At 36.8% G+C, this 13,267-nt stretch overlaps 1 long non-coding RNA gene across 3 annotated transcripts in view; it reads left to right on the top strand.

Moving 5' to 3' along the window:
• LOC120753203 (uncharacterized) overlaps nucleotides 1–1,029 on the top strand; it is a 43,748-nt gene extending 42,719 nt beyond the window's left edge. For all 3 annotated transcript variants that reach the window (XR_005701012.2, XR_005701013.2, XR_005701014.2), the window contains one exon: nucleotides 204–1,029. This is a non-coding gene — a long non-coding RNA (uncharacterized LOC120753203). The remainder of the gene's footprint in view (nucleotides 1–203) is intronic.
• The last annotated feature ends 12,238 nt before the right edge of the window (nucleotides 1,030–13,267 follow it).

The raw sequence follows: 13,267 nt of genomic DNA, 5'->3' as shown, positions 1-13,267 counted from the left end.
CAGGGTTTTGCATGCATGTCTCACAGTATATTCTATCAAATAAGAGAAAGATAATAATGATGATTAGGCATGTCTGGGTAGAGCACTTTTCCGATAGCTAATCATGTCAGAAATATTTCACCATGACTTGAGTACAACGGTCAACTGTCATTTCCATTTTGTTTCATGTATTTGGCTCTGAAACAGTGATGTAACCATTTCAGAAAGACGCTTCCTTCTTTTGGCCAACTCTGTGAAGAACCCTTATGGATACCAAGAGGCAGTGTATCACAAAGTGCTGTAAATTCATCTTTGCATCCACAGACTGAAGATCATTCTGGTGGCAGATCAAAATAGCATTGTTCTGATATTTTCCCTCATAAATGCATGAAAAGTTGGTCTCTTTACTTCACTGTAGTTCACCTCTTTGACTGAGTTCCACTTGAAAAATTATGAAAAACACACAAACACCCAAGTTTTCACAGAAATGGTTAGCATACAGTGTAACAGCCTTCTGCTTCTTTTGATGTGGGTTCTGTCTCTCACTGCCAACATACAGGCTTATAAGCCTGTATTCATTCATATATGTTTTGCCTATTCTGTTAGGGAATTTTTTTTCAGATGATGATCATTTTAACCTGCTGAACTTATCTTTCTAGCTGGCAAAGATACAACATTTTATCCCAGATGAGTTTTCAGCACATCTTTTGATTTTGCTGGAAGCAACTGTAAGATTAAAGCCAAAGGTACCATTTAATTTGTCTTTAACAAAACACACATGCACACCCCAGGTTTTTGCTTCATGGGAGAAGATTTCACTTCCCTTCGACAGGAGATTTTCTTACTTATTTTGCTGTTTTTTATTCAGAAGCTAACACCTAATACTGATAGTTTAGATACTGTAATTCTGGATAATATCTGTTTTCTTGGTGAGATGGGTCATGCTAGGCAGGCCTGTGAATGGGTTGCTGTTGACTATAGAATATAGCTGCTTACCTACCTATGCCTGTCAAACAATTAATGAACATTTAGTAGTGTTTTAGCAGATTATTACAGGTGTAAATTGTTCTGTAAAACAATGCATTTTCCATTCTATATTATGAGAGTAATTCCAGCTACGTACTGTTTAAATATCCCCATCAGCATCATGCAAAGTAAATATATACCACACTTGAAACTGGTGTCAGAATTATTTGTGCTATACTGCTTCACTTCTCAAACCTCAAGATGCTGCCCTTACTACTAAGCTTTGTACCGTGAGATTGATGCTCTGGAGCCTTTTAACAACCAGGCACCTGCAGTCGTGCTCCTGATGCCAGGCCAACTCAGAGCACAGGCAGAATTCAGGAATAAGTATCAACCTCTTCAATTCTCTGTGTGCAATGGCTTCAGACCACACTGAAGATTTTCTTTGCCTTCTCCCAGCCCCGCTTTTACCACAGATTTTAGCCTTCTTTTTGGCCTCAGCTCCTGCTTCTCTTGTGTTTATCATTACTGTAGTAGCATCCTGCAGAAACTTAAAATATAATTGAAATATTATGTATATATAATGCATGTGGGGTATATGACACTTCAGACTATTTCCTGTGCCAAGACAGTGCTACTTTTCAGGAATTCAGCCTACTTTTTGAGACTATGCTGGAATATTCCTGGTTGTATTCTCATTCTCTGAGCTATGACTTCCAAATTTTCACAGAAACCTTATTTTCTTCCTGTAAAGATATAATCCTCTTTGGCAAATGACATTTACAGTATTATATGTAGACTGTTATATAGCCTTATAAACAAACATTGGGAAATTTGTAACAATTAATGGCATTTATATTTAACACCATTGAAAACCAGGCTCCTACAAAGCTCACATACCAGTTCACTTATAGACTCATCATCTAAGTGGAATACACATCATACACATTTCATCTTCAGAAAACAATTTAATGAAGTAAAATGTACTTCAAAAAGAATTTGATGTGCTTCTGGTTTTCTCTCTAAATGTTTTATTTTCTTATTTTCAAAGATCATGAATATGCTTTTTATTTCAAAGTAAAACTTAGGAATGTAAATTTGACTATGTGCTGCATTTCAAACAGCAGTGTAGCACTTGCTAATTTCTCATATGTTAGGAGATTTATACAGTTTTCCACTGCTCTTAAGTTGCAAGTATTTGCATTACAAATAACGGATGAGAGCACACTAAGCAAGAGTTTCTCAGAACAGAGGCCCTGCAAAATGCTGTTGTACAAAGGGAATAGGCTTTTGTCACTACTGTGTTCTACAACATGAAGACAGATTGCTAGAGTGGATTGGAAAGGGCAAGGAAGTTTTTCTTCACAGGCAAAGCATTATGTTACTCTGACCATAGATGATGCTTTCCTTATTGATAAGATTTAATTCAGATCTTCAGGAGGTGGTAGTTTTGCTTTAATTTAACATGAGACATTTGAAATCACTTCCTAGAAAACAACCATGGTATGGTAATTACATAGATGAATGAAAAGACAGTTGCTGCTTTTGTAATAGAACTAATATAATTTTGTCAATTTTCATGCTTTTAACTGTTTTCTTTTTAGATCTGCAAAAGGGAGGATCATGTTTTTCAAAATGTGGCCTTGAGTTATGCACACTTTGATTCAGAAATATACTAACTTGAATTGTTCCCTGTGGTGTCATCTCTTTGTGCAATACTCCAAAAGCAACAAGTAGTTTGTTTTTACAGATTTTATTGTTTATATTTACACGAAATAATGCAACAAAAAAAGCTTCAAACAAACAAAAGTGCAAATATTTGTAAGGAAGAATGTTATTCACATAAAATTACATGCCAGTTCCTTTTGAAAAGATGTCTTTTACGAGATGGTGTTACTTTTCAGCATCAATGATTTTTGAGACCATTTAGTAGATAATACATGTTCCACTCAAAAAATATAGAAAAGTGTCCAGATAGAGTAGAATATTATCAGATTTTTTCCTTAGATTTCTTCACTAGAAGAGAAATAGCATAATATCCATATTTAATAAGTGATTGACCTAAATGTTTGCAAGATAGTAATTTCATGCTGTGCATTTACTTATTTGTCTAACCCCCTGGTCTTTTTAATCAATACATGGCATGGCTATTTGGCTTCCAAGGAGATTTCTTGATTTAGATTTGCAGTCCAGCTTTTTACATCTACTGTTTGCGATAATTCTGGTTCGTTCAGGCACATTTAGATAGCATTTGGCAAAGCGAGAAATGTGCAGCACATAAGGTGTCTCTCAGACAGAGTAAGTACAACTGTTTTCTGGACCTCCTGTGGTAAATTTTCAGACTTGCTACAGAGTCGCCTTAAGCTGGTGGTGAATTGATCACACTGATTGAGAAAATCGTGAGCTGGACCCCTCAGTTATCTTGCATCTGGCTCAAGAAAGGCTGGACAATGGAATGATGTCTAGAGGGAAGGGGAGGTCTTGCAGCCCAGTGTTGTTTCAGTGAGGCACAGAGGAGCACCCACGGCTCTGTACCAGCCATTGGCCTCGCTCTTCCTTCATCCTGAAAAACAAGACTTGTTCCAAATCTTGTCCTTAAGGGAGACAGGGATGGGCACAAACACTCTGGTGAGGCAGCCTTTACTGATGTCTCAGTGGGTGGAGGAGGACCAAAGTGTTTATTTTACCTCTTACATCAATTATAAATTCTGACTGAAAGTAGCCAAGATGGTCATTAAGGCCTATTTGCATATTAAATTTCACACCCTTCACAATGGAAACAAAGAATAAAATAAGACATGTAAAACATGTTTGACCAAAGTCACCAAACACTACATATAAGACGTAGTTGTTCCATCAAGTTGGTAAGGGCCAAAAAAAATCTATAGTGGAAAAAGAAGGGAGGTTGCAGGGGAAAGAGTGAGATGAGGAGACATGTCTGTTTTCTCAGGTTCAATGGGTGGACTGTGTCTGTCTCCCTCCACTGTGGGAATGCCTTTAGGCAAACTTTGCATATCCAGTGGCATTGGACTAGACCTGGGAATACTCATTTATATATATATATATATATATATATATATATATATATATATATATATATAAATAAAACTAATAGATGTCTGTTACTATACCTCCCACTGCAATACATATTAACACTCTCTAGTTAGCACATTTGTCACTAGCAATCCTGAATGTGCTTTCCTCTTTCTTCAACAAACTATCCTTTTTATTAATCTAGAGTGTATAAGTTCTTACTGAACTTAGCCAGTGCAGTGCCACATTGGTAAGATGCACGTGCAGGTTTTGGCTGGGCTAGGGTTGATTTTCTTCACAGTAGCTGGTTAGGGGCTGTGTTTTGGATTTGTGCTGGAAACACTGTTGATAGTATACAGATGTTTTTGGTTTTGCTGGGCAGGGCTTGCAGAGATCCAAGGTCCTTTCTGCTTCCTGCACTGTCCGCCAGCAGGGAGTTGGGGTGCACAAGATGATGGGAGAGGACACATCCAGGACAGCAGATCCCATCTGACCAAAGGGATATTCCATGTAGTACAGCACCATGCTCAGGATATAAAGACAGGAAAAGAAGGAAGAAGAGGAAGATGTTCAAAATGATGGTGTTTGTCCTCCCCAGCAACCACTACACAATAGGAAATGGAGAATGAATTGCTTGGGTTTTTTGCTTGCATGCCCAGCTTTTGCTTTACTTATTAGATTGTTTTTATCTCAACCCATGGGTTTCCCTACTTCTCAGATCTCCCATCCCACTGGAGTGAGCAAGTGGCTGTGAGGTGGTTGTTTCCCTGCTGGGGTTGAGCATGACACCGCACTATTTGTCAACCAGTACTTGTGCAAGTTCTTACTGCACTCAACCAGGCTGATAAAGTTGAATTGACCAAAATTAGAAATTAAGCCAAGCCACACACAGCCCTTCTCATGTCTGAGGACAGCTGGAATGCTCAGGGGTTTATTTTCTGCCAAAATTCAATAGCCAAATGCAACAGCTCCCCCGGGTGCACTTTAGAGTGTCTGTTGTACAGAGGGGCCACTGGGTTACATGAACGGCGGTGGCCCACCCTGCACAGTGGGACTGCTGATCTTTCCCATCACCTAAATGTCTTTTCCTCAGGGTTTATGGCTTCAGTTATTCAGAGATTTTGATATGAAATGTGAAATGCAAAGCATTAGGAAAACTGCTTATGCCTAGCCTAAGGACTATTTCATCAGCCCAACTAGTAAATAAAAACCAGTATTTGTTAAAAAAAAGAGAAAAAATAACAACTCAGTTTTTGGATAGGACGGGATCTAAAAGGATCCTTTCTTGTAAATGAAGGAATCTGATTGATAAATAAGGGTAGTAACCAGAAATTAAATGAGTTTAATATTCAGAAAAGAGATTCAATTATCTCAGACAGTCCACAGCCTGAAAATATCCTTGATATTTTGTAATGAAGGGTTTGTTAAACATCTGGTGTTTCTATTTAATATTAGCACCCATGTTGTTATATTGTGATGTTTCTGACAAAATGCAGGTGGCACAAATGGATAATAACATTGTAAGTTAATAAAAATTTAGTTGGAAGGTAGAGAAATAAATTGGCTAAGAAAAAAGACAGTTAACTTTTCAAAATTAAAAAAAAAATCAGATTGGGTTTGAATCAGGTTTGAACTTGTTCTTATATTTTAAAAAAAACAACTGTTTTCTATTCACCAGTTTTACACAAAAGGGAAAAAGATTTTCTGTGATGAACTATAGAAAATCTTCCATATTATTAATTGAATTTATAGTACATTAAAGGGAAGATGTTCTAATGAAAATAATTTATTTGCTTTGAAGCTAGTGTTCAAGCTGATACTGGAAATAGATGGCAATAAACAGGGAAAACTTATCACTTTATCACTTAATTCATGAAAGAACTAATTTATCTTAGCAATTAGTAGTTTCAGGGGGTGGCTGAACTCATATATCTTAAAATAGTTTTATTTAAATATAAATTGGTTGGAGGGAGATAAGAGTATTTTTCTCCACACTTATATCCATTGTTCATAGTCAATATACAAAGCAAACATAGGAATTTTGGTTTTTTCTTTCTTTCTGAGCAGACTTCGGAATTGACCCAGGTTTTTTTTGACATAAAAATGGCCAATTTCAGCTGCAAAGAACTCTTGTAAGTTGATCCCAGCCAGCAGCTGGGCACCCACACAGCTGCTCACTCCCCCCACCCCAGCTGTAGGTAGGGAGAAAAAAGGAAGAGCAAACTCAATAAAACTCCTGGGTCAAAATACAATCAGTTTAATAAGAGCTTTACCAAGCTATAAGTTCTTACCAAGTTATAAGTTCTTCTTAACAAGAATATGGTGCTGGTCCCTAGTCGAGTATAAAAGGACTGTACTCTGAAACTTTGTGGTAGCCGTACTATCGTTCCTGAATTTTTAAAATTTAAAGTGTTATAAGTGAAAAAAGAGCTCTTGATTTTAGATGTAGATTAATGACAAGCCATTTTGATATTGTTTTCCATAAGGGGGCAAGAGAGAGTTTCTATTAGGCTCATCAGACAGCATATGAAGTGGGGGCTGGATATGAAGGGCTGTCTATTGCTTGCATGCTAAGAGATCAGCTATACATTTTTCAAACGAAATGTGAAGTTTACTGGCACTTCTGACAATATTTTTTTTTCCTTATCATGTACCTCATAGAATGGAGCAGCATGAATATGCTTGAAGCAAATTTGAGCATAAAGAACAAAGACCAACATATGGAATAAAGTCTAGAACTGTAAATCGAAACACTTCTCTCCTTCTCATGCCCCTTAAACTCTGATTCTATAAATATTTGCCTTTTCTTCCTACTTTCAAGATCATAGGCTAAAAGAGTATCACCCCACTCAAAAGAGTTTGCCTTACCTCCAGCGTAGACCACGATAGTAAGTGACCCTCTTACTTGAGTGTTGATACAGGTCATCCTTTTCAACACAAATGCTATGAGTGGGGAATAATTTTAAGTGGCAAGGAGGGCCTGGGGTTCAAGACTTGCCTCCAGATACAGCAATTCAAACTTGCTTTTCAACACAGAGGCAGCTTTGGGCTGAGACACTTCCTAGCTCTGGATCTGAAGTACAGCAATTCTCTAGTCTCTTGTCGGGGGGCAATGAAATCCCAGATTGTGACTTCTGCTTCTAGAGCTCTTTTGTGTATCAGACACGTGAATAAAATGTGTGCTAGAGCCTGGCATCAGGATTGTGTGGTTTATAGCAGTTTGGTAATCAGATGACTCACGTCAGCATTTGTTTTATTTCTAAATCTCTGTTGTTTTAGTTTAGTTGTAGTTCTGTTGAGTTTTGGTTTTAAGTTTTTCATCCAAGACTCAGTTTCATTGTAGGTCATTTTAAAATCAACAATAAAACTCCATCTCCTGACAGGAGATGCAGGAATTTCTTTTGAAGAAGCTATGTTCTGCTGCACAACAGAACATAGGCTGCACAACAACTGTCTTACTCCTGTGGATTTAAACCACAGTTCTCAAGCTGAAATTCCTCATCAAGTGGTTTTCGAAGACAGAATGAACTCTGTCCTCAGGAACCTATTTGGAGCATGCAAATGTGCAGCAAAAAAAGGCGTTTCATCTTTGCCTGTGAAAATGAAGTTCTCCCTCTGCTCATTATCTGAACAAGAAGCTCTCATCTTCTTGGGCTGTTTTATGCTACATGTGTTAAGCATGGAAATGCAACCTTACCAGACTTTACTGGACACACAGAGAACAGTTTTACTTTTGCATCTTGATACAAAGGAAATGAGATTGACTGAAAGTACAGTACTGCATGCATAGATCTTATTTTCTTTTTTATCTGTGTGCATTGTTTCAATTTTGTAGAGTGTTTTCTGCAAAAGGACTGTGGTATTAAATGTTCCCCAAGTTAAATGCAGATTTGAGAAAACGCTTTAACATTAGAATAGAGAAAATGCTTTAACATTGCAATATATTTTATCTGAAAAGTTCCCACATCGTTTATCACAGTTTGGTTTCTTTTATAATGACTGTAGAAGCCTCCCACTCCTTATAAAATTCTTATTACATTAATTATGGGGTCTGTTAGACAACTGATCTCCCCCGTATCAAAACAAAGGAAATACTTCTGAGAATATGAGACAGTTTCTGAAAATCAGTATCTGTGCATATCAGTTGCCATGCAAACTAGTACTATTGTGCTCTGACAAAACCAACAGCAATTAACTAATTAGTGTTTGTTTCTCAATATGTATGAAGCACATGGATAGGAAGAAAACTGGCTACAAAATATACAAAACAGCATGTGCTATGTAACAGAAAACAAGCTTTGCAAGGTCTACTGGTCCAGAGAAGGAAAAAAGCTTTATTTCATGCCATGACTGTAACTCTTTCAGGGTTGTTTGTACACAGCCCTTTTCTAGAGAAAAATGGACTTTAATAATCCTTCTGTCATGTTTTTTACACCTTTTGTCACAATGTTATTGGCATATCAGCTGTTTTCTCCATATATTTTCAGTGCTTAACTTTTAATTCTCCAAGATGGAGCTTACTTTGTTGCATATGCTTCAGTCAATATAAGAATTAAATGTACTTAAATTAGATTAAATATATTAATTGGACATTTTATTAAATATAATTAAACTAGATTTCTCAATCAAATAAGATACTTAGACATTTTTTGGTAAGAATCTTTTGCATTACTTACACGGAGATAACTTACTGTCAGAGAGCAACTATATTTCTGTTCATCAGTAATATATTTGCAGAGAAGAAGATTCAAAATCCTCCCTAAACACGTAGGTGATGGCTTGGTATGTCTTGTAAATTAAAGTTCTGTTGGGCATATGTTGTTTTGCAAATCCAAAAGTAATTATATGTAAACACACCACCACAGTGAAATTGTGAACACAGAAATGCAATGAACATTAACAAGTAAACACTCTATGCAGTTTTAAAAAGTTTTAACCTTGGAGTGAGCAACATAGAACCACGATGGATGAACTGGATCCAATATGTCATATCAAACAAAAAGCCAAACAAAAAAACAAACCCCAAAAAACAAAAAAAGAAAATATTAATGGAAAAGTTTGGATGCAGTGATACATCTTTTAATTGGTACACATGAATTCTAGTTCCCTTTGAATCAAATGGAAAAAAGGAAAAGTTCTGGTTCCAAGAAGCATAAATTATGTATCTGCATCTTTTAAGTTGACTCTGCTGTTCCTTTATAAAATGTGTCTTTTAATGACTTTTTGATTTATTATTAGAGCATTAAGAAAAACAGTAAAACTTTAAACTGAGTCTAACTTTGGATCCCATTAAAAACCATAACCTTTTGTCTGAGCCCTATTTCCTAGAAAATGTAAGAGTTAGTGCTCTTTCCCACAATTCTGCAGGGTGGGTAATAGCTCTGCTCTTATATCACCTTTTTCGTAACCTGCTGCGCACAATACCTGCTGTATCATTAATCTCAACAATTTTTTGGGACTTGGATTCTGGAGCAGGTTCCCTTCTAAGGAGCCTTCCTGTGGTGAGTAAAGATCTCAGTGTATTCCAACAGGTTTTTGACTTGGGGAGGAAAGATTGCAGAAAATGTTTCCTCAAAAGCAGTAACACATATCCTTTAGTGATTTCGAATGATTGGAATGAAGAGGAAAATGGATTTGTACACAGTGAGGATATTTTTTGTGTTCTCTGCATGAATTATTTTCTGTTCTCTGCATGAATTATTAACTAAAATGATATTTCTAAGAATGCTTAGAACATTTCCACAATCACAATAAAAATGCCTTATCAAAGAAGTTACAAAATTGGATAGTGAAATATTTATTTCAGGATAGTTTCTCTAGCTTCCAAAGACTTGACTGTAAACCAGTTTAAGTATCTGAAAAACTCAACATCCTCCCAGTGGTCTTCAATAAAATTCAGGTGTGGTAGATTAAGAACCCGAAGAATGAAGATGCTGCTTACATAATCTTTATTCTATTCTGTTTGACCATTTCTTTCTGTGTCTAGGACTACTATAGTCTCCCAATCTTTGATCTATAGAGACAAAAATAAAACAAAAACAAAAACAAACACACAAGCAAAAAAAAAAAAAAGAAAAAAAAAAAAAGAAAAAAAAAACCACAACCCCCCCCAAAAACCCTTTGAAAGAGTAAAATACAATAGCCACTCCTCAAATGGGTCTGTTCACCCTTTTCTACCACAAACTTTTACTTACACCTCAAACCCTAAGGAATTTCAGCACCGCTGGAACACCATGTGCCATTGAATAGTGGCACAGCTTCTGAGGTTATCTGTTCCTATGTGGGCATGGAAGTGGTGTGAGGATTGATGTGTTTTACTTAAGAAATTGGTTTGGGTTGGTTTGTTTATTTTTAATGCGTTGTATAAGTTGTCAAAGCTGGACACTACTGGGCAATAATTTTTCTGAGGGTTTTGACTTCCTCTTTGATTGAACGGTCATTGTGTATTAAAATAATATGTATTTGTAGTGGCTAACATGAGTGACTGTGAGAAAGAACACTCACATGGCTTCTTTTCTAAAACCTGGATTCTCATTATGTGATATTTGCATTACCCAGAAGATTCTGTGTGTCTGCATATAATTAGACCAGGAAGAGAATTTTTGTCAGTCATGTACCTAAATCTTAATAAGGCACTAGATCTCCTGGGGTGAACAAAGGTTTCTCCTGGTACAAACACCCTCCAAGCTTTAGCTTTGTTTTCAAGACTTTGGGGAGAAGGAAGAATGCAACAGATTGGGGATCTGTGTTAATTATTTTACATGGCAACAAAGAGTTACTAACTTATTCCTGAAAACACTATAGTAAGATAATAGCAATTATGGAGTCATTACAAGCATCAGAAATGACAACTACAGCAAAATTGTTTTGAAAGCTAACCTGGTTTTGACTAGGTAATGTAAGTTAGTACATACTTACCCCTGTAAGCAAAGCCTAATATATGAATGTTGGTTTGTGGGGATAGATGCCATATTCAGACTTTGTGAAATAACTTCTCTGTCAGTTCATTCTGTGTAAAATAAAGATGCATTTCATCAGTCCTAATAACCAGCACAACTCAGGGCTTTTGTTTTGATTTATAGAGTGATACTATAGCATTTGTTCTTTAGCATGAGCATATGTAGGTTCCTAGAGTTACTTGTGTGAGTGATATTACAGCAATCAAAGCAATGAATGTGTGGCAGGCTCACTCTTCAGATAAATTGTTATTATAGATTTTTTTATAGGTTTCATTGTGGTTTGAAAATCATTGTCTTTCACTGCCTAAACAGTGGATGAGTTTTGTCAAGTGTGGGAAGAAAACTGATCTTTACATATTAATGCTCACTCCAGGCAGACCTAAATGAAAATGCACATCTGAGAATATTTAAATGAGTTATTGACTGACCTTTCCTTTCTTTTCTGTATCTTGAAAACTTCGGTAGGGAGTTCTTTTCACGTAGTATTGTGTTGTCAAGCTTGGTTACATTTTCACCAGCAGGTAAAGATGGATGCCATATTTTAAATTAAGAACTGAACCTCAATTATCTTTAATCAATTCAGAATAAATTGATGAATTGATTTTCCAAGATCCCCATTCATAGACTATCCTGAATTGGAAGGGATCCCAAAGACCATCGAGTCTAGCTCCTGGCCCAGGACATGCAATATCTTAATAATTATATCTAAAATTGTCAAAGTAGCATCAAACAAAAAGTGATTCCTGCTATATCTTTCAGTTCTGGAGTTGTGAGCAAGTCAGATTTATGAATTCTGGGGGATTAGGCTATTAGGCTTCAATAAGTTATATAAGTTACTAGGCTTTAATTATTACATCTCTTAAAATGAAATGAGAACAAGGCATAAAGGAAAATATTACTTAAATTATCTCATCAGCAAGACACATATATACGAAAGACTGAAGTGCTTTATGTTTCCAAAAAGATCCTTTTAATTAAGGAAAACAAATCTAATGAGAATCCAATGATTTCAAGTATTGAATCATTATGAAATGCAGTAAAAGAGACAAATTGGCTTCTGTAGATCTAATAGTATTCAAGACAAAAGAAAGGAAAATATCACAAACTGTGAATGCAGTAGCAGCATTCAACAGTTTAAATAAGAATGGCGCACTGCCAGAGTAGTTTGTCTACATCACGGGATATTTATGTATCTTCAGCTCAAGCACAAATGTGAAAACTAGAAACTGACTACGTGAACTACACCAAAGCTGTAGAACCCATATGTCCACAGGACAGTAATTCCAAATTAAATACAGTTCAGCGGCTAGAGTTATACAGTGGAATTGGCCTTCCACATCTGAATAAATGAGAAACTGGAGTATCCAAATAGAGACTTAGTTCTGATAATGTAAGTGCCTGAGAGTACAAGGTAGATGTGACACTTGCAGATGAAATTCAGGCATGCAAGTGTTTAGCAGCTCCAGCATAATGACAGCCTATAATGAATTATGAAGGTCCTGTAGAGCATTAATTTATTGTTTCAACAAAAGAACTGCTGTTGATGAATTCTTGAATAAGGTGTGGTTGTAAAATGCACTTTTTATAGGGACTGAAAATGCTTACTCTGATTTAATACGAAGAATGAAACCAATTGAGGCACTGTGGTAGTCTACAGTTAAGCATTAGAGGATATACAAGCCTGCCACATCTTTGATGGTTAGGGTGTGGGACAGTGCCTCCTTAGAGGTGACATGCTCCCTCTCCATACATGGACAGTGACATGGTGGCTGAGGGCTGTCTGGAATGATGACCTCGATGTCTTGCTGGTATGCATATGTGATTGTAAATCGTTGTCTCTTAATCCATGAATAGTGGGGTCCAGGCCTCTTGAGCTCTTCTGCATAGTAGTGTATTGCACACCAGGAACTCCCCTTGAGCAGGAATGTCTCTCAAGGTGCTCCTTGAGGCCAAGGGATTCCTTGCTGCAACAGAATCTTGGTAAGTGATTAATAGAATGCCAAACTTCTTTAAAATCCTAATTCTTTGAAATATCTAAGTGATAAGAAGGATCAATTGTACATACATAATCCTTTAGTCATAAAAAACTGACCAAGTCTGGGACTAGCAGTGTATCTACACCTAGACTCCTCCTTAAGAAGGAGTTTGGAACTCAAGGGGGTCCATTCTGAACCTCATGACTCAACAGGAGGGTATCAGTTTTGTCTGACCCTATCTATGATCGGGATACGCAAAGCAACCACACGGAGACGAGAGATTTCGCAGGGCAGAGTGTTCCTCCGAGAGAGCCCAAGGCTGAGCCAAGGCTGAGCGCCCCTCTGCCTGTTTAT

The sequence above is a fragment of the Hirundo rustica genome, chromosome 5 (assembly GCF_015227805.2).
Source record: "Hirundo rustica isolate bHirRus1 chromosome 5, bHirRus1.pri.v3, whole genome shotgun sequence".
Lineage (NCBI taxonomy): Eukaryota > Metazoa > Chordata > Aves > Passeriformes > Hirundinidae > Hirundo > Hirundo rustica.
This window is presented reverse-complemented; position numbering and strand designations above follow the sequence as displayed.